Source organism: Felis catus, chromosome E1, assembly GCF_018350175.1.
Source record: "Felis catus isolate Fca126 chromosome E1, F.catus_Fca126_mat1.0, whole genome shotgun sequence".
Classification (NCBI taxonomy): domain Eukaryota; kingdom Metazoa; phylum Chordata; class Mammalia; order Carnivora; family Felidae; genus Felis; species Felis catus.
In genome coordinates, this window is record NC_058381.1 from 17,946,714 (window position 1) to 17,966,424 (window position 19,711).

General features: G+C 46.4%; 1 protein-coding gene and 1 long non-coding RNA gene across 3 annotated transcripts in view; both read left to right on the forward strand.

Moving 5' to 3' along the window:
* Window positions 1–663: 663 nt before the first annotated feature.
* On the forward strand, window positions 664–4,468 carry LOC109494263. 2 transcript variants are annotated; one of them, XR_006589570.1, is made up of 3 exons: window positions 664–711; window positions 1,273–3,765; window positions 3,903–4,468. It is a non-coding gene; the product is annotated as an uncharacterized LOC109494263 (long non-coding RNA). The 2 variants fall into 2 exon arrangements; XR_002148979.2 differs by having other exon boundaries at window positions 1,273–4,468.
* A 7,846-nt stretch (window positions 4,469–12,314) lies between these two features.
* The window catches only part of FAM222B (family with sequence similarity 222 member B), a 76,949-nt gene continuing 69,552 nt past the window's right edge, over window positions 12,315–19,711 (forward strand). Inside the window, exon 1 of the mRNA XM_003996476.6 lies at window positions 12,315–13,010. The gene's annotated coding sequence lies outside the window, so the exon portion shown is untranslated. The remainder of the gene's footprint in view (window positions 13,011–19,711) is intronic.

Here is a 19,711-nt window from a genome sequence, read left to right on the forward strand (position 1 = left end):
CGTGACCTGAGCCGAAGTCGGATGCTCAACCGACTGAGCCACCCAGGTGCCCAGGCCTCTACCCATTCTCATGCTGGCTCTCAGAAGAGCTTGGAATTCACCTGCCCTCAAATCACCAGCAGAGCCCCACCCCAGCCCCCGGCCCCACACCCAGGAAAGCTTGCCATGGCAGAGGTGGGCAAGAGGTCTGACTGCCTAAGCCTAGTCTCCTTGGGCTCAACATAAATATAGGCAGGGGCCCGGGAACTGAAATTTAAGCCAGAGCTTTTCCCAAGAATTCAGAGATCCAGCTGTCAGGACCCTCCCTGCTTTACAGAGGTTCAACTAACATTCCCACTACCACCACTGCTGCTGCCACTGCCATGGTCAACAACAGCCTCCACCAGGGATCGGGGGGTGGGGGGAGGTCTGTTCTCCCTCTGCCCAGGCCCAGCAGATAGATGACCAACTTCATTGGGGATAGGAGCGAAGCGCAGATCCTAACCTTAGCAGGGATACTAAGAAAGGGCCTAATAGGGAGAGGGGATAGAGACCCTTGTTCCAAGGGGTCCAGCAGGGAAAGGGTTAAGAGGAGGGGCTCTCTAGAACCCGGGAAAGTGCCCCACCCAGGGGAGGGGCCAGTGGATTAAAAAGCAAGCAGTTTGAGTGGAGAGGCAAGGACAGGGCCTCCCTACCTCTGAAGGCCTCCACGGTCTGCAGTTCCAGCTCCAGGTAAGTGCCCTCTCCTGGGCCTGTCTGCTTGTTGGTGTGGCCACAGGGAAGCTTCTGCCTCATTACATCATCTCTGGTTTATTTAATTCTGGTGCTGGGTCCCCGAGGCGATCTCAACAGACCTGAGCTTTACAGGGTTCTCCAGGCCAGTCCCCTTGCCTATGCAACTCGGGCCGCCCTTGACCACAGTATCAAGGGGTTGCTGGCTCAGGAGCTATGGACCAGGGAGGGGGAGATCTGGGTGTCTAGCACTGGCCTATCCTGCTCTGCCCTCGGCCCCTGGCTCTCCCTGCCACAGTCCCCTGTGCCTGCTGCAGGATCCTGGCTGGGATATCATCATATACTGTAAGTTTGCGATGAGATACTACAGTATAGATGATGTACTAGTCCGGGTACCCCCAGCTCTGGAGCCAGACGAGGAGGGCAGGGGATGCTGCAAACCCACGGGGCTCGCCGCTCAGCCTATCACAGCCTGCTGACCGCCAAGACACTTGGGAATGGCGAGGAAACCGTTACCATTACTGAGTTTAGTAATGGTAACGGTTCTCTTGCTGCACCCAGAAAACGTGCCAAGAAGAGAGCTCAGGACCCCAGAGCGGAACACTGGAACACTGGAAGGGAGGGAGACTCCAGCTCAGACAACGGGGTGGGGGTGAAGGAACGGGTTAAGTTTTCTCTTTCTTATTCTAAAGAAATAAAGATGAGAACCAGTATGCTTGTCTTTCAACTTTATTGGAATTCGAGACTAGGGGGAGGGATGGGGCGAGAGGCACTATCTCACTTAAGACCCATAAGTCCTTACACATGGTTTCAAGGTAGAGGAACTGAGGGGATAAGAAAAAAAAAAAAAAAAAACCTCTCTGCTAACAAGTGGCACCTGAGAGAGAAACTCTGGGTTCATTGCCAGCTGGAAGCAGTGTGGTATTGTTCCCACCAAAGAACCAACTTCTAGACCTAAGCAGCGGAGGCCCGAGGCAGAGGAACTACCTGAGAACTGAGCTAAGGTCGGTTCCTTCCTCCAACGGGAAAAATGGCCAGGCAGGGGCTGTGCAGACTCAAGCAAGGTCAAGTTAGTCAGGAAGTGTCCATGCCCCTTACCAGTCCCTGCAGGGTCTGAGCAGGAACCATTCTGGCCAGTGGCTCCTGCCAGCAGCTTTGATGCCTTGGGAGAGGCAGCAGAGTGGTCACTTGAGAAGCTTCACAGAGAGGCGGAGCCGAACATCGCAGAGGAAGATGTCCATGAGGTCGCGGCCCACCTCCTGTGCAATCTGGGAGATCAAGTGCCCCTTTGGACCAATGAGGATCTTCTGAGGGTGGAGCAAAAGAGAGGGCCATGAGGCTGCTCTCGGGGCTCTAAGTGCTAGAGGAGAACCCCTGCTTAATAGACCCCTAGTCCCTTCTCCAAGCTTAATCCAGCTTACCACATGAGATTCTTTGGGCACCAGAAGCTTCTGTTCGATCACCAGCTCCCCGCTTGGCCCTTCCTCCCACACCACTGTCCTCTGCACAGGGAGATAACATGATTAGTCAGACAGGCCTATACCCCTACCTCTCTGGGCCCCAGATAGCCTATTCTGGGTATGTGGCTGGTGAAGAGCCCCTAGACCCCTTCATTGTGCCTGCACCTGCTGCACATTGTAGGGTATCTCCTGGGGCAGGTGCTCTAGTAGCTTCTCTCGGATGGTGTTGGCACAGATCTCCTCGGGTGTCTGGCTGGTGAGGACTCCGCTGTGGAACTCCCAGGGTCCTGGCCGGGCCTGTGCCAGGAGGTACTGCTGTGGGTACAGAGAGGGTACGTGGGGCAGCTCAGTCCCAACCAAGACTTTCCTACCTACTCACTCTTACTTCCGGGAGGAACTGTGAGGCTTGTCTTCATATGGTGGAAATCAAAGGACAGGCTATGGCCAAGGCCAACTGACCTTTAGTATTTTCACATCTTCCTGGCTTAGGGCAGACAACATGAAGATCTCCTGGAAGTGGGGCCAGCCAATCTTCTGAGGGCCTCCCACAGACTGTGTGTTTGGGCCCTTAGCTGCGGGGCCCGGGCGATGAGTGCCGGCCTGTGAGCGAACAGCCTCCCTCATCTTGAGCTTCTTGCCATTGACCACACCTTCAGTGAGGGCTGCTGTGAGCTCCAGGAGAATGGACTTCTGCTTCAGGCAGTCTACCTGGGCATGGGGGATGGGCAGAGGGTGGGGAGGTAGTGAGATGGGCACCTGGGAGGAAAGTAGACCCCTCCTTCAGGTAGGTGGTGCTCACCTTGTTCATGACAAGGATGCTAGGGACTTGGGAGAACTGGGTCAGGCACTGGAGCACTTGGGGGCTGAGCTGGTTCCGAGTCCACTTGTCTGAGACGTCCACAAGAACCACAACTGGAAGTTGGCAGGGTGGGGAGGAGGACAAAGATAGGACCACTCTCTCTTCACCCCCCAGAAAGATCCATGATATGGGCTCTGGCCAACCCCCATCCCCCAAACTACCAGGAATGAGAGAGGCCATGACCATGTAAATTGGGCTTCAGATTCCCATCATGAGTCTAACCCATATCAGCAGATTCCATGCTCTTCCACGGATCTTCCAACAAAGAAAGCTCCAGATGGTGCCTGAGGGACAAACATAGGTCAGGAAGGGTTTTATGACTGATGTACTCCTGATGAGGAAGAGGGTATAAGGGGGTTTTCCAGTCCCGATGACAGAATCTCCCCGCCCTCTCCTCAACACCTTTCCCTCTACATACCCATTTCCACAGCTATTACCTTTTCTGTTTAACAGGGCTGATGAGACCAGGTGTGTCAAGTAGAATCTAAAATCAGGAAAGAGAGATGCCCAGCCCCCCAGATGGAACACTTATGACTGGTGAGCGAGAGAAAGGCCATCCTTGATGTCAGGAGCCTGCCCCCACTCTTGGCCAAGCTGACTTTAGATTTTCACCCTCCAGCTTTGTTTTGGTTCTAGATGGGATCCAAGAGAAAGATGATGACTGTGAATATGCGGAAGATGAGAAAGGAGTGAAGAGGGAAAGAGATCTTTCTGACTAGATGCCAGAGGTGGAAGGTAGAGAGAGAACTGCATGAGGCCTAATGGCCCTTCCCTCAGAGAAATGAACCTAAACATCATTTTCTGCATGTCTAACTGTAAGGGGGACCCTCTTAGGTTCACCCTCTGTCCTATTTGCTGGACTCCCCTTGCAGGTACGCACCACCTGAGCTTCCTTCTCCGTGATGATCCCCAGCGCTTGGCAACGAGTGGTGTGCACCTTCTTGGAGACAGGGAACACCTGCCAGAAACAAAGAAGTCCCAAGTGAAATCCCAGATCCCTCTAGAACAATCCATAAACAGAAAAGAAGTGAGAGATGAAAAGGGGGCTAAAGATTGAGCATACTTTTCGGCCCAGCAGCTGGTTGGAGAGTGTAGACTTCCCTGCATTCGGGGCACCCAGGAGGACCACTCGTAGGACCCGGGGGTTCTCGGGCATATCAGGACGATGGACCAAGAGGAGATCCTGTTCATCTGTGTGGGGGGGTAGGAGGGGGGTGAAAGGTAATGCAATATGGATCCTGTCAGGTACTCAGTCCTACCCACCCAAGAGGAAGTAAGGAATATAAGATTAGTGTACCATGTTGAAGCTGAGACCTGGCTTTGAGATTTAGTTTGCCCGTTAATTTGTTTATGTAATTTTATTAAGTTCTCTAACTTCTCTAAGCCCCTTAGTTTTCTCACATGTAAAATGGAGATAATATTAAACAACACCTACGTATAACCTTCTTTTGATGGGGCACCTGGGTGGCTCAGTCAGTTAAGAGCCCGACTCTTGGTTTCAGCTCATGATCTCACAGTTCGTGAGTTCAAGCCCTGTCAGGCTCTACAATGACAGTGCAAAGCCTGCTTGGGATTCTTTCTCTCTCCTTTCTCTCTCCCTCCCCTGCTTGCTCTCTCGCTCAAAATAAATAAACATTAAAAAAAAAAAAAAAAAAAAAACAACTTTGGGGCACCTGAGTGGCTGTCAGTTAAGGATCTGACTCTTGATTTTGGTTCAGGACATGATCTCACCGTCTGTGAGTTCAAGTCCAGCATCGGGCTCTGCACGGACGGCATGGAGCCTGCTTAGGTTTCTGTCTCCCTCTTTCTCAAAATGAGTAAGTAAACTTAAAAAAAAAATAACCTTCTTTTGGCAATTGTGTAAAAACAATCAGCACAATGCCTGGCACTTAATATTCAATTACTGTGTGGAACTGTACTGTAGTTGTGCCTGGTAAATCTATGTACATGTATGAAAGTACATCTAGATCAGATAAAGCGAGAAATCCCTCCAGCTCTGACAGTCTCACCTTATTAAGGGTGTTACGAAGGCTCTGCAAGCTTTCTCAGTATTTCTAAGTAGGAGTCTCTTATGCATTACAATTACCAGTTTTTGTATCCAGACTCCCCACCAGACTGTAGTCTATGCTACTTGAAGATCAGAGAGTGCTGTTTCCTGGGTGTAACTCAGTCTCTTGACAAGTAGATGGGCACTAATCGCATCGAGTTTGCTTCCCAAATCCGGGCAGAGAGCCACAATTGTGCTTTGCCCATGGCCCTTCAATCTCCTGCTTTTTGTAAGCGTCTCTGATTGTAATCCTCTGGCTCCAAAAGTTTTAGAACCTGGTATTTCTCTCCTGTGAGATCCTTCACGGCTCGCCTCTCTTTGGGGACCTCGAGATCGTTTTCCATAATATAAGACCAAAGATGATATCCCCAGAGAGTTTCCCTGACTCGGAACTTTAAATGCTAAAACTGTGACAGTCCGGGACAAGCTGTCTGGGCCCTTTACCTCTGTGTATGGACACGGCGGGAGGATGAGAAGTCAACGAACTGTCTGGCTGAGAGAGTCCGAGGAAGCGGTCCAAGGCTGAGCTCTGGCCATAACGGCGAGAGGCGGAGGCCAGACGGGGACCAGAGAAGGCGGCGCCCGCGAAACAAGACACGCACCTCCGCTGACAGTCCAAGAGCGAGGAGAGGCCGGTCACCCACCCCCTCGCGGCGTCTGGGCCCAACTGCCGGACCCCTAACACCGCCCGAAAGAACATAGCAACGCGCCGCCCGGGAGCAGCCATTACAGCCGCAAGGCACTCCGGGAACTGGCCAGAAACGCACCTAAGAGTGAATAGAGCAGTGGAAAAGCGAGCGCGAGAGAGCTAGATTGGCCCAGAGAGCGGAGACGCACGGGATGCTGGAGGTGGGATGAAGGAGAAACTGCTTTGGAGACTGACCGAGGCTAAGGAAAATCTGTATTTAGAGTTTGTGTAAACATGATGATTGTTTTGGACTCCTATACACAGGCTGCTTTCTTCTTCTCCTGCCAGTTTTGTAAAAGGTTCTTCTAGCCCTGCCTCCTGGGCGACTACATCTCCCATGAGGCCTAGAGGTAGAAATCGTTCTCTTAGCGCAAAACTTATCGCGGCTGGAGAAACTGACGCATCTAAGGAGGAAAGGTCGTGGAAGCCGGAGCGGGTGCTGTTCCGCTGTCCCCCTAAGGGCCTTTTTGGTTTTCTCTAGCCTCAGGCTTGCAGGATCCTCTCCCAGTGCCACCCCTGGCTTGGTCTAGCGGTCGGCAGCGGCCTCCACTGCCACCCAAGGAGTAGTCAGTCCGTAGGTCTGTGTTTCCGAGGAGCAGCAGACGCGATTTCCCTTTTGTAAACCTCCATAACTATCTCATCTCAGAGACCATTCCTTTCTGGAAAAAAAACAGAGGGTCTGTAAAGGGAGAAGCTGCTTGGTCACCTACAATTCCCCAGATTGACTCAGCGGCCTGCAAAACTTGGTATATCTTAGCTGTTTGTGGCCTTAAGCCTTATTCATCCTTTGGAGCCTCTGGATTAAACTCTTGAAGAGAGAGAGAGAGAGAGAGAGAGAGATGTTGGCGGGGATTGGGGGAATGGGGATTTACTCAGCATATGCTATGTACAGGCCATGTCCAGGTGCTGGGGATACATGAATGAAGAAAATGGACAAAAGCTTCTTATCACAGGACTTGTGTCTTGGGGACTGTGGTGGGAGGGTGGTGAGGGAGAGAGAGAGAGACATTTGTTAGTGACCTGACAGGAACTGTTCAGTATTGTGGTCTGGGTGAAAACCTAAATAGAGTGTATTGAAGAGAGAATGAGAGGTGGGGGCCCCTGGCTGGCTTAGTAAGTAGAGTGTATGGCTCTTGGTATCAGGCTTGTGAGTTTGAACCCCAGGTTGGGTTGGGCCAGAGTTTTATTTATTTTTTTAATGTTTATTTATTTACTATTTTTGAGAGAGAGAGAGTGTGTGTGAGCAAGAGTGAGGGAAGGGTAAAGAGGGGTGGGGAGCGAGAATCCTAAGCAGGCTCCATGTTGTCCGTGCAGAGCCTGATGCGGTGCTCGAACTCACAAATTGTGAGATCATGACCTAAGCTGAAATCAAGCTTCCTGATGGTTAATGGATGCTTAACTGACTGAGCCACCCAGGCACCCCAGGCTGTAGAGCTTTAAAAAAAAAAGATATAAGATCTTTCTGAGGGAGCAGAGCAAAAGGGAATGGTAATAGAAAGGGGGGAGAGAGAAGTGGAGTTAAAGGCTTTTCTTTTTTTTTTTTTAAACAATTTTTTTTTTAAACATTTGTTCATTTTTGAGAGACAGAGCATGAGCAGGGAGGGAGCAGAGAGAGAGGGAGACACAGAATCCGAAGCAGGCTCCAGGCTCTGAGCTGTCAGCACAGAGCCCAACTGCCTGCCTGCCTGCCTGCCCCTGCAGGGCTCGAAGCCACAAACCGAATCCACAAACCGTGAGATCATGACCTGAGGGGAACTCAGATGCTTAACGGACTGAGCCACCCAGGCACCCCTAAGGCTTTTCTTTTTTAAGATCAGAGATTTTTTGTTTGCTCATGGCATTGACAAGGTGGAGAGGAGAAAATTGATGATATAAGACAGAAAGGAGAGGATTGTTGGGAGGATGGTGGAAACCAAATGACTGGGCTGCTCTTTTGGGAATGGCAGTGGAGTGTCCAGAGAAGCCCTGGGTGACACAGGATTGACAGAGACTGGGCAGCCAAAAGCACTGATGGTTTGCAAATGGCGCCAGGCTCCAGCTTTCAGGCTGCCTGCTCTGTTAGTGGAAGAAATAACCTTTCTGGAACACGATATTCTGGATGTTCTTTGGGCACCCATATGCCCAAAGAACAAAATATCACTAAATATAGGACAGCTGGCAGTCAGAAAAATATGAATATTCTTTCATCAACAATAAGGTGAGATGCCATTTCAACTGTAATTAGGGTGAAGGGCAACTTCAGGTTAAGCAGTGGTTGAAGAGTTTAATTAAATAAATGCAAAATCACCCAAAGAACACATACTAAGTACTACAGCACTGGCAACAGATAACACCTTGAAAGAATCCCTGGGCTATCATGAAAACATAGAGGAAATATGTCAGTCAAAGTGCCTTATTAATTCTCTTCTTTCCCAGAGATTTTCCCTCAAAGGATATTGCGGGGGAATTTTGTATTTTGTGAGATTAGGAGAGAGGTTAATCAGATGAAACAGACTGCCTAGGTTCATATGTCAGCTTGCCACTTATTAGCTGTATGAATTTGGACAAGTTATTTCAACTCTCCAAGCATCAGTTTCATCATCTGTACAATGAAGAAAATAATAACAAACACATCTTCCTAATATCCTGTGTTCATTTGAATCTAGGATTTGGAACAATGTAGGATTTAGAAAAGTGTAGGCTCTCAATAAATGTCCTTATCTTAAGGCTAATTGTTTTACCCCTTCTGGCACCTTGTTACATGAATTATTCTCTTTTCTATATAGACAGTTCCTCTCTGTACTATATTCCTCTCATCAGCATTTAACATTTTTTTTTAATTTTTTTTTCAACGTTTATTTATTTTTGGGACAGAGAGAGACAGAGCATGAACGGGGGAGGGGCAGAGAGAGAGGGAGACACAGAATCGGAAACAGGCTCCAGGCTCTGAGCCATCAGCCCAGAGCTCGACGTGGGGCTCGAACTCACGGAGCGCGAGATCGTGACCTGGCTGAAGTCGGACGCTTAACCGACTGTGCCACCCAGGCGCCCCACATTTAACATTTTTTTAATGTTTATTTTTAAACATTTTTGAGACAGAGAGAGACAGAGCATGAGCAGGGAAGGGGCAGAGAGAGAGGGAGACACAGAATCTGAAGCAGGCTCCAGGCTCTGAGCTGTCAGCAGAGAGCCAGACGCGGGGCTTGAACTGCAACATCATGACTTGAGCCAAACAAAGTCAGACGCTCAACCGACTAAGCCACCCAGGCGCCACTCCTCTCATCAGCATTTATTTTTAAAATGCTTAATCTCAAATAAGTAAGAATAAAATAAAATGCTTAATCTCAGGTGCCTGAATGGCTCAGTTAGTTGAGCATCTGACTTTGGCTTCGTCATGATCTCATGGTTCATGAGTTTGAGCCCTGCATCAGACTCTGCACTGATGACAGCGGGAGCCTGCTTGGAATATTCTCTCTCTCTCTCTCTCTCTCTCTCTCTCTCTCTCGGAATATTCTCTCTCCCTCTCTCTCTGCCCCTCCCCTGCTCGCACTCTTTTTCTCTCTCAAAAGCAAATAAACATTTAAAAATGCCTAATCTCTTCCATTTGAAAAGCAAAAACCCCAAACTCCCCTCATCTGAAGTCCTTTTCTTTTTTTTTTTCCCCAACGTTTTTTATTTTTATTTTTTATTTTTGGGACAGAGAGAGACAGAGCATGAACGGGGGAGGGGCAGAGAGAGAGAGGGAGACACAGAATCGGAAACAGGCTCCAGGCTCTGAGCCATCAGCCCAGAGCCTGACGCGGGGCTCGAACTCACAGACCGCGAAATCGAGACCTGGCTGAAGTCGGACGCTTAACCGACTGCGCCACCTAGGCGCCCCCGGAAGTCCTTTTCTAACTAGGTGTCATTGTGTGTTTCTCACTAAGATAATACAGTGAAGATGGTGGAGAGACACAGATGGATTTTAGAGATTTAAGGAGATAGCAATTGAAGGATGTGATTAAAACCCCTCAATGGCTTCCTATTACAACTAGATTCATCCAATGTCCTTGCATACATTGAGCCCTGCTTCTACTCTCAAGGCTGCCAGCACATTAGCTTTCTTTCCATCTTTTGAATATACCAAGCTCATTTCTGCCTCAGGGCCTTTATATCTGCTACTCCTGCCTTCTCTGTTCTTCTAGATTTGGCTTCTGCCCCCTATTGAGGTCTCAACTTAAATGGCACCTCCTCATAATATTTATCACTACCTGCAACGATCCTATTTCAAAGCCTGAAATGCTCTATGAGCCTCATTAAGAGTCTTCACAGTCTCACCAACCTCTCATGGCCCCAATCTGAACAAGTCACTCCTTTGCTTCACTGCCCTCAGAATAAAGTACAAACTAACTTGGCCGTAACTGACTTTGCTGATCTCATCTCTCACTTTCTCTCTTTTATTATTATTTTTTTTTAATTTTTTTTCAACGTTTTTTTATTTATTTTTGGGACAGAGAGAGACAGAGCATGAACAGGGGAGGGGCAGAGAGAGAGGGAGACACAGAACCAGAAACAGGCTCCAGGCTCTGAGCCATCAGCCCAGAGCCTGATGCGGGGCTCGAACTCACGGACCGCGAGATCGTGACCTGGCTGAAGTCGGACGCTTAACCGACTGCGCCACCCAGGCGCCCCTCACTTTCTCTCTTTTAAAGTTTATTTTTTTTAGTAATCCCTACACCCATCGTGGAGCTTGAACTCACAACCCTTAGAGCAAGAGCTACACACTCTTCCAACTGAGCCAGCCAAGCGCCTCCACCAGTCTCGTCTCTTGTCGTTCCTCTTTTTCAGCTCAACTGAAACATTTCCAGTCCCCCAATTGCCTGGTAGTCTTTCTCACTTCCAGGTCTCCCCAGAGGCTGTTCCTTCCATGACTGGTTAAATTCTCTCTTAGGACCCTTTTTTTCCCCTCCTGTGATAAGGCAGTTTATAATAGAGTGATTGAGCACAAAGATTGTATTTCTGGGTTTGATTCTCAGGTCCATTATTTACTGTGTGTCCCAGGGCAATGCCCCAAGGCAGGTAACTTCTCTCTTCTTCAGTTTCCTCATCTATAAAATGGGGATAATCATAGTACCCTCATAGGGTTGTTGTGATGATTAAAAGAATTCACATGTATAAAGGACTCGGAACAGTGCTTGGCACATAGTAAATGTTATTCAAGTATTTGATGTTTTTATTATATGCCCCCTACTAGACTCTAAGCTCTATGAGGAAAAGGATTCCAGCAGGAGACTGACTGTGGTGATAGAGTTAGGAAAGTCCAGTTCCCAGAAGATTCAGGGTCAGCTTTGGCCTTCTTTTTAGTATTCCATTCATCAGAACATAGTGTCAATATCAATTCTTCCTCTTTTCTGGCTCTGCAATTCCCCCATGGTGCCAAATGTGCTCATTCCAAAGGGTAATATTTTTGCAAGTAATGACAACTATTCTAAGTTAGGAGCTAGCCTCTGGAATTAGTCCTGGGCCCCACCACCCTACTCCTGTCACCAGTTACATTTTACTGTATGTAGGTCGAGAGATGGGAGGCAGTTCATACACGAGGCATGCACTTTTGTGTAGATCTGCTTTTCTAGGGACGGATTACGCTAATCTATATACTTTTCCCACAGCAACATATAGGTATGCACGTAAAAGTTACATGCATCTGATGAGAAAAAAATCCTCAAACTCCTAGGTGCTAGAGCGAGTAACCTCATTTCTTAGTGACTTGAGCATTCCATTATATGCATTTTAAATTAGTAATCTGTAATTAGAAATATTAGTGACACTCCAGTTTCAGCATCCTCAAACTTTACTCTAGGGCCTATTCTTGCTTCTTTCCAAAGAAGGAAAAAATTTCCTTAGTCTTAGATTAGGACTTTAAATATTCATATCAGATCCTGGGATCAGGAGTAGCTTTTCTTTCTCCAGAAGTACAGAGAATTTAACGCCTTTCACAGAAAGAATGGAACTGCTTTCCTCCTCCTCCCCCTTCTCTTCCTTGATTTTTTTTTTTTTTTCTTTTTGCCTGACATTATATCTTGGTCCCTATCTCTGCAAACTCTGGGCTATAGAGGTAAGACTGGGCTAGAGGTGGGATGAGGGTCATGGTGATAAGGAGAGAGTTTAGTTCTGTATCTCCTCTTCCCTTCTACTGCAGTGCATTGCCCTCAGCTGTCAAACCTGTATTGCTGAATTTCCAAGATTCAACTGAGCCTAGTATTTTTTTTTCTTTTTAGGTTTGCTTATTTATTTTGAGAGAGAGAGAGAGCAAGAGCAGCAGAGGGCCAGAGAGAGAATCCCAAGCAAGCTGTCAGCAAGGAGCTCGCGCTGGGCTCGAACTCATGAATAGTGAGATCATGACCAGAGCTGAGATCAAGAGTCCAACGCTTAAGGACTGAGCCACCCAGGCGCCCCTAACCTAGTTTCTTGTTCCACTATGCCAAGGCAGCACAGTGGTCTAGGGGCTGATGGTTGGGTCTCCATGGGCTAAAGGTCTAGTTTTTGTTTACCAGTTTGCAAAAGGGCCAGGCTCTGTAGTGAGAGCTGTAAAGTAAGAAACTATAGGCCTACAAGTTCCTCGATGGCACATATGAGATGCCCAGAACATTTCTGTCCAATAAACAGTATGCCCTTGATAAACAGACTGAACTTTGCAGTGTCCCAAAGAAGTTTAAGTGCTGCCTTGACAAGATCCCCAGGGGCTTCTGAGCACCTCCTGGCCAGTAGTGTATTCTGGGATGTCAAAATTACCTCTTACACAATTACCTCCAATGTATTCTAGATGTGATCGTCTTTTTGAAAGAGATCCACGTTCATTATCAGTCACCTCAGAGCACCTGCATTCGGGCCTTTAAGTGCAAGTAGGATCCAGAATCCTGGAAGTGTCATTAAGTCTATGATCGAGGTCCAAGCGTTTAGTAACCCTAGGCAAGGTAACCCAGAGGCCTTGGACCTAAGGGCGGCCATCGAAGCCTGAAAGCCTAATCAGTCCTCGAGGCCAGCGGCCATGTCCACCTGAGACTCAGGGGTGCAGAGCATCAGGCACTGAAGAAGACGCCTCGGCTCCGGCTACGCATGCGCGGGCGTCCATAGAGGGCCCCGGTAATCCAGGCTGCGCATGCGCAAGAGCGGCTCCCGGCTAGTCCCGACGGCGGCGGCGGCTACTGAGGGGCCGGGGCGTGGAGTAGCGGTGGCGGCGGCGGGCAGCAACGGAGCAGCCATGAGGGCCGGGCCCAGTCACCGACAGTGAGTGATGGTGGAAGAGGGGTGGGCGGCCGGAAAGAAGAGGGGTGGCTTGGTGGAGGGATACCTCGACTTGGTGGGGGGGGTGTGGGGGGTGGGCTCTGCCTGTCGGAGGCGAAGGGGCGTGGGGGAGGGACAGTTTGAGGTGATGATGGGAGAATTTGGGGCATAGGTGGCCGGATCGCCAGCGCCAGGGCTGGGCCGCTTGGCGGAGGAAAGGAGGTGAGTGCGGCAGAGTGAAGGAGCCCACGGCAGGGGCAGTGTCCCGCGCTTCCCCGTTTGTCATCGTCCCTTCCCCCAGGAGCTTTCGGTCGCCTCTCCCTTTCCGCTTCTTTCAGAGAATGGTCGCGGGGGGAGGGTGGTGGAGGATGAAAGCCTTGCTGGAGCTGAAGAAGCTAACTCTGATCCAGGCAGGGAAGGCCGGTCGCCTAGAGTCATGGGCTTTTCTGGGCGGAGGATGGGAGTCAGGAGCCCTCTGTTTAAAGCTGGGAGGGGTCTAGGGAAGAAAGCTAGGGGCTTAGAGTCTGACAGGTTCGAAACCACGTCCACCATTGATAAAGCTGATAGATAACCTTGGGCAGGTCCTACCTAACCTTTCTGAACCTCTGAAAGATGTAGTGCTTCGGTGGGCTATTGCAAGCGTCAATGTACGTGATTGAAATTGTGTATGAAAATTGTAGATTGTAGGTACAATACCGATGGTACTATTGTCACCAACAATATTACTGGATTTTAGACCTTACCGTTATTAGTAGAGTGATTGATTTCTTTGTCAAGGCGAAGCATATTGTTTGTAAAACCTCAATAGGCACATATGTGCGTTTTACGTAGGCACAGTAGATCATGTGCAAAAATACCAGTTTGTGATGTGACTAATTAGCCATCAGACTTGTGTAGGAAAAATACCATACTCTTGGGCATTTTTACAAATGGTGTGTAGCTCCTTACTCAAAAGGAAGAAATAAGAGAACGGAGGGCCAATCTGTTAAATGCTTTGTGAACATAGCTCACTCAGGTTCCTTGTCTTGTATGTAACACAGTTGGTACTAATGTGCTTTATTAGGAGTCGAGAAAACTAGTTTGAGACAAGCTGGGAGGGCTGCACAAAGAGGGGTGTGCAAATACAATTTGCTGTTTTTAAATTGTATAAAAGTTTTCTTTTGCGAGGGAGTCTCTGGTTGCCCCAAGGGCCGTGTCTCCGTTTTGGAGGTCAGATAAGCATACAGCAGCTTTGCAGCTCCACTTTTTGCTACGCTGCCTGTGGAACCTCCAGGGTGGAGTGTCTCTGAGAGAAAGACAGAAGCAGCTGTCCAAGAGGTGGCTGGTTCTTTTCTGAGAGGCTGAAGGAGCACTCCTGAGGCTTTGTTGCTGTTCTTGTTGTTATTTAGGGTAGACAAAGCAGAGGACAGAGTTAAACTGTGTGCTTCTAGAGAGAGAAAATGGCTTTCTAGCCACAGCTTTTGAAAGACGTGAAACTTCTTTCAAAAGGACAGAATGAGATGGATGCTTCAGCTTTGCTGGCCCTAAAGATGAAGAGCGTGAAATAGCGAGGCCTTTTGGAAATTAGTGAGTGATTTGTCTTTCATCTGAGCAAAGGTAGGGAGTGGCTGTACTAGGTCCTTGAAGATTCACAGATAAGAACAGTGAATTATTTTATAGGAATGGGGGAAATGAACCTTAGTTGTCTTTAACTTCTCCATCTGGTAAAACGTGCTTTACCTCTTTTTCTTGGAAATACACAGTGATACATCATTTTTAATTTTTTGCTCTAGTTCCTTGGCTCTCCCGATAACGGCCCATACCCCCAATTGTTCTTTTTTTTTTTTTTTTTAATGTTTATTTTTTTATTACATTTATTTATTTTTGAGAGACATAGAGCACAAGTGGGCGAGGGGCAGAGAGAGAAGGAGACACAGAATCTGAAGCAGGCTCCAGGCTCCAAGCTGTCGGTACGGAGCCCTATGTGGGGCTCGAATCCACGGACTGTGAGATCATAACCTGAGCCAAAGTTGGACACTTAACTCACTGAGCCACCCAGGTGCCTCCAACGATTGTTCTTTTTTCGAGGATAGTTTTGAAAGAAAGCGCTTGTTACTGTTGCCATAGGGCATTTACAGAATACAAATTTATTTTGTCTTTGCTCACCAGATGGAACCTGAAGTAGAGGTATAAAAGTAGAGCTGGCTTAGTTGTCCTATTTTATTTTAATAATTGGACATTTATTTTTAATTTTGTAATGTGTTTTTCCCTCTACTGAAAATTTCCATTGGTTCAAATGAGTCCCTAATGCCATTCATGTCATGTTAAAATGATAGGGGCTTGTTCAGTTGTGATGAGAATTTCCTGTCCTCTCTATTCTTTTTCCTATTTGTGGTTATTTTTATGTGGTAGATGACTTACCAAATGGAGAGTCTTCCCTTGGGAGAGACGGCGTGGTCAGTGCCTTGATTACCTGTTGTGGGAGCAGTCTATCTAAAGTGGGGATGTAAGGACTACTCATGAATCTCTGACACAGCAAGGGCTAAGAAAAAAAAAAAAAGGAATTAAAGGTTACTAGCTCATTTTCATTATGATAAAATGAATGATTTTTTTAAAAAGTATCTTCTGCTTCAGAGGAAAACTTTTTTTTTTTTTAAGTTTATTTATTTGTGTGTGTGTGTGGGGTGGGGGGGTGGTGGTGGGGAGAGGGAGTCCCAAGCAGGCAGCACAGAGCCAGATGCAGGACTTGAACCCACGAACCTGAGAACCTGAGATCATGACCTGAGCCAAAATCAGGAGTCAGACGCCCAACCGACTGAGCCACCCAGGTGCCCTCAGGGAAAACATTTTAAAACAGTCTACTTAAAGACAACATTATGGTGTTAAAAAAAAAATAAAAAATAAAAACAAAATTATGTGTTTTTACCTTTTTTTCTTTGAATATTTGCTTATGAACAGAACCTTTGTTCCTTTAGAACCCTTTGGATCTTGCCACCCATTCCTTAACTGAAGTCTTTTGTGATCTTTTCACAGCTGCTAATAATTGAGTACAAAGGTTTTTGTTGTTTATGTTTTTGTTTTTTTGTCCTTTGTTTGGTTCTTGATAGAGCGCTAAAAACTTTAAAAAAGGCCTATATGGGAAGATGTTGAAAAGTAAAAGAGAAGAGCAGATTTAACTTAGTGAATTTGTAGGTTGTTCTGATGTTTGGAGGGTAAAGGATTCAAGAATGGATATATGATTCAGAGTAGCCTCCAGAGGCCAGGTTTTGCTTACCTGTGTTTAGCACAGTACATAGTTGGCCTGGAGTAATTGCTTGTTAAATATTTGCTGAATGGAAAAATGATAAACAATATAAAACATAATCAGCAAAGATGAGTTCAGATCTTCTGGAACTTTGTGTATCTTTGAATGAGCTTCCCTATGTTTCTTTACCTCAGTTTCTTCATCTATAATAACTGTACTTCCTGCACAGGTTGTTGTGAGGGTTAAATGTGCTTAATACCTGTAAAATGTTTACAATACTACTTAATACTTAGCAAATGCTAAATAAATAACTATCCAACTAGTGTTTGTTGGATGCACCCTCTTTTTGTGCTCAAATCTATGCTGGTCAAAGATGTTTGTCATATAGCCCCGATCCTCTCAGTTCACAGTTTGGCCTAGGAAACAGATGTATACAAAGTAATTATTATAGAATGTAATACTTTATTTCATCAGCTCTGTGTTACTAATGATTGTAAGGCTCACAATTACTTTACATGCAAGGAAGAAAGAAGAAATGTTAAGAAAGACTGGCATGCTATCAGTTGTAAGATATATCCTATTTTCAGAAAAATGTGGAGGGGAAAGTATGTCTTACAATTGATGAAATACATTAAGCGCTCTACTAGAGGGAGGTACAACTTGTGAGAGTTGATGGATGGCTGGGTACAGGTATTGTCAGTAAAGACCCTTTGCATAACATGCATGATACACCCTCATAGATGGACGAGGAAGATAGGGCATTACAAGCAGACAGTAAAGTCTGAAAATGTGAAGGGGAGGGCATTATTGATGTGTACCACCATATCAGGACAAGCAGGAGAAGGAAATGAGCTAAGTATTTGGCAGAGTAACATTGTATAATGCAGCAGAGCAGGACAGGAAGCTTGGAACATTTTCAGAAAAGACATGAGCCTCATTCTTGAATTTCAACTCCTAAAATGTAATAGCAACTCCAAAAAGATGATACTAATAGAATAAAGTGGAAAGTGAGAGTAGTGTGAGAAGCAAAGTGGCCAGGGGAAGGGTTGAAGCTTCACAGCTGACCAGAGTGGGGATAAGTGTGAAGTCACTGTGCTCATGGTGAGAGGTGAATGCTTTCTCAGCAGAGAAGTGTTTAGTATCTATTTCTGTCTTTTCACTGCCTATCAAGGTCTTGGTTATGTCCCTTTTAGAGCTTTGTAACTTAGAGTGAAAGGAAGTACAACTCAAGTGGAAAAATGCTCAATTTTCTTTATGAAAAATGCATTTATTTTTATTTTGTTATTTATTAAAATTTTTTTAATGTTTATTTATTTTTGACAGAGAGAGAGAGAGAGAGAGAGAGAGAGAGAGAGAGCGAGCTTGAGTGGGGGAGGGGCAGAGAGAGAGGGAGACACAGAATCCGAAGCAGGCTCCTGGCTCTGAGCTGTCAGCACGGAACCTAATGTGGGGCTCGAACTCACAAACTATGAGATCATGGCCTGAGCCGAAGTCGGACACTCAACTGACTGAGCCACCCAGGCGCCCCTATTATTTATTTATTTTTAAGTATCATTTATTTAATCTCTGCTCCCAACATGGAGCTTGAACTCATGACCCTGAGATCAAGAGTCTCATGCTCTTCCAACTGAGTCAGCCAGGTACCCCTAAAAATCCATTTACTACAAGGAGGATAATAAATTATCAGAATTAAGGTTCAGTTATCAAATGATGGCTTAGTATTATAGCACTGGATTGTACTGTTTCATGGGAAAATATAGGCCATTGAAGGAGGGATTTAAAAGACTCAGTTACTAATTTTCTTTTTTTTTAATTTTTTAAGTTTATTATTATTTTTTTAACATTTATTTATTTTTGAGAGACACAGCGTGAGCGGGGTTGGGGCAGAGAGAGAGGGAGACACAGAATCTGAAGCAAGCTTCAGGGTCCAAGCTGTCAGCACAGAACCCGACATAGGACTTGAATCCACGAACTGTGAGATCGTGACCTGAGCCGAAGTCAGACACTTAACCAGCTGAGCCACCCAGGTGCCCCAAGACTCATTTACTAATTTTCTGGCAACCAGCCCTGAAGCTAGTGGGAGAAAGTATGAAAAACTAGAAATAGCATAAGCACAAATTTGTCTAGTGTTTTTTCTTTTCATCAGTAAACCAAAGCTAGGTTTGACTCTCTTAAGCTTTTTGGTCTCTGGTCTCATTAGAAAATGAGTTGGTCCTTTCAGCAATCAGTCAGCAGACATTTAAGTGCCTATTGTGTGTTAGGAATTGTGCTAGGCACTGAAATTAAAATATGAATGACATAATCTTTGTAAGGAGTGCACTTTTATTTTTTTAGCTTTTTTAATTTAGAGAGAGTGTGTTTCCATGCAAGTTGGGGAGAGGGGGAGGGGCTTTTTGTTGTTGTTGTTGTTAAGAATTTTTAAGTTTATTTTGAAAGAGTGAAAGATCGGGGGAGGGGCAGAGAGAGGGAGGGAGGGAATCCCAAGCAGGCTCCAGGCTGTCAGCACAGAGCCGGATGCAGGGCTCGAGCTCACTAACCGTGAGATCATGACCTGAGTTGAAACCGAGTCAGATGCTTAACTGACTGAGCCACCCAGGTGCATTCTTTTATTTTATTTTATTTTTATTTATTTTTTTTAAGTAGCCTCTATGCTCATCACTCATCATGGGGTTTGAACTCATGATGCCAAGATCGAGTTGCATGCGAGACAGGCACCCCTAAAGAATGCACATTTAAAAAAAAGATTTCATTTAATTTGTTTATGTATATATTTAAAGTTTATTTTTTTAGTAATCTCTATACCCAACCTGGGGCTCAAACTCACCACCCTGAGATCAAGAGTTGCATGCTTTACCAACTAAACCATCCAGGTGCCCCAAGAGTACACATTTTGTTTTTTTAATATTATTTTTGAGAGAGAGAGAGAGAGAGAGGGAGAGAGTGCATACACGTGTGTGCACATGGGGAAGGGACAGAGAGAGAAGGAGACAGAATCCAACACAGGGTCCAGACTCTGAGCCGTCAGCACAGAGCCCAACGGCCTCGAACCCTGAACAGCAAGATGATGACATGAGCCGAAGTGGATGCTTAACCGACTGAGCTATCCAGGCACCCCAAGAATGCACATTTTAATTGGAGACTAACACAAATAATTATGAATTAGTACAGTAAGTGCAATCATAGAGATCTGTACTAAGTGCTACGGGAGCACAGGTTCTGTGTGGTGGGGTGAGGGGAAGGTTGGACAAAGCTTGCTAGAGAGTCAGTTGGGTCTTAAAGGATGAATATAATTTGGCTATCTCAACAAAAAAAGATTGGAGAGGGTAGTGTTTCAAATACAGAGAACAGCTTGCACAAGGGTAGAGAGTATATGAGTATGGACCTGTGGGCCAGTGGTTTAATGTGGCTAGATCATGGGGCATGAGGAAGAAATGGAAGGAAGTGAGGTGAAAGATGAGTTGGAGCCCAGTTGTAGATGGCC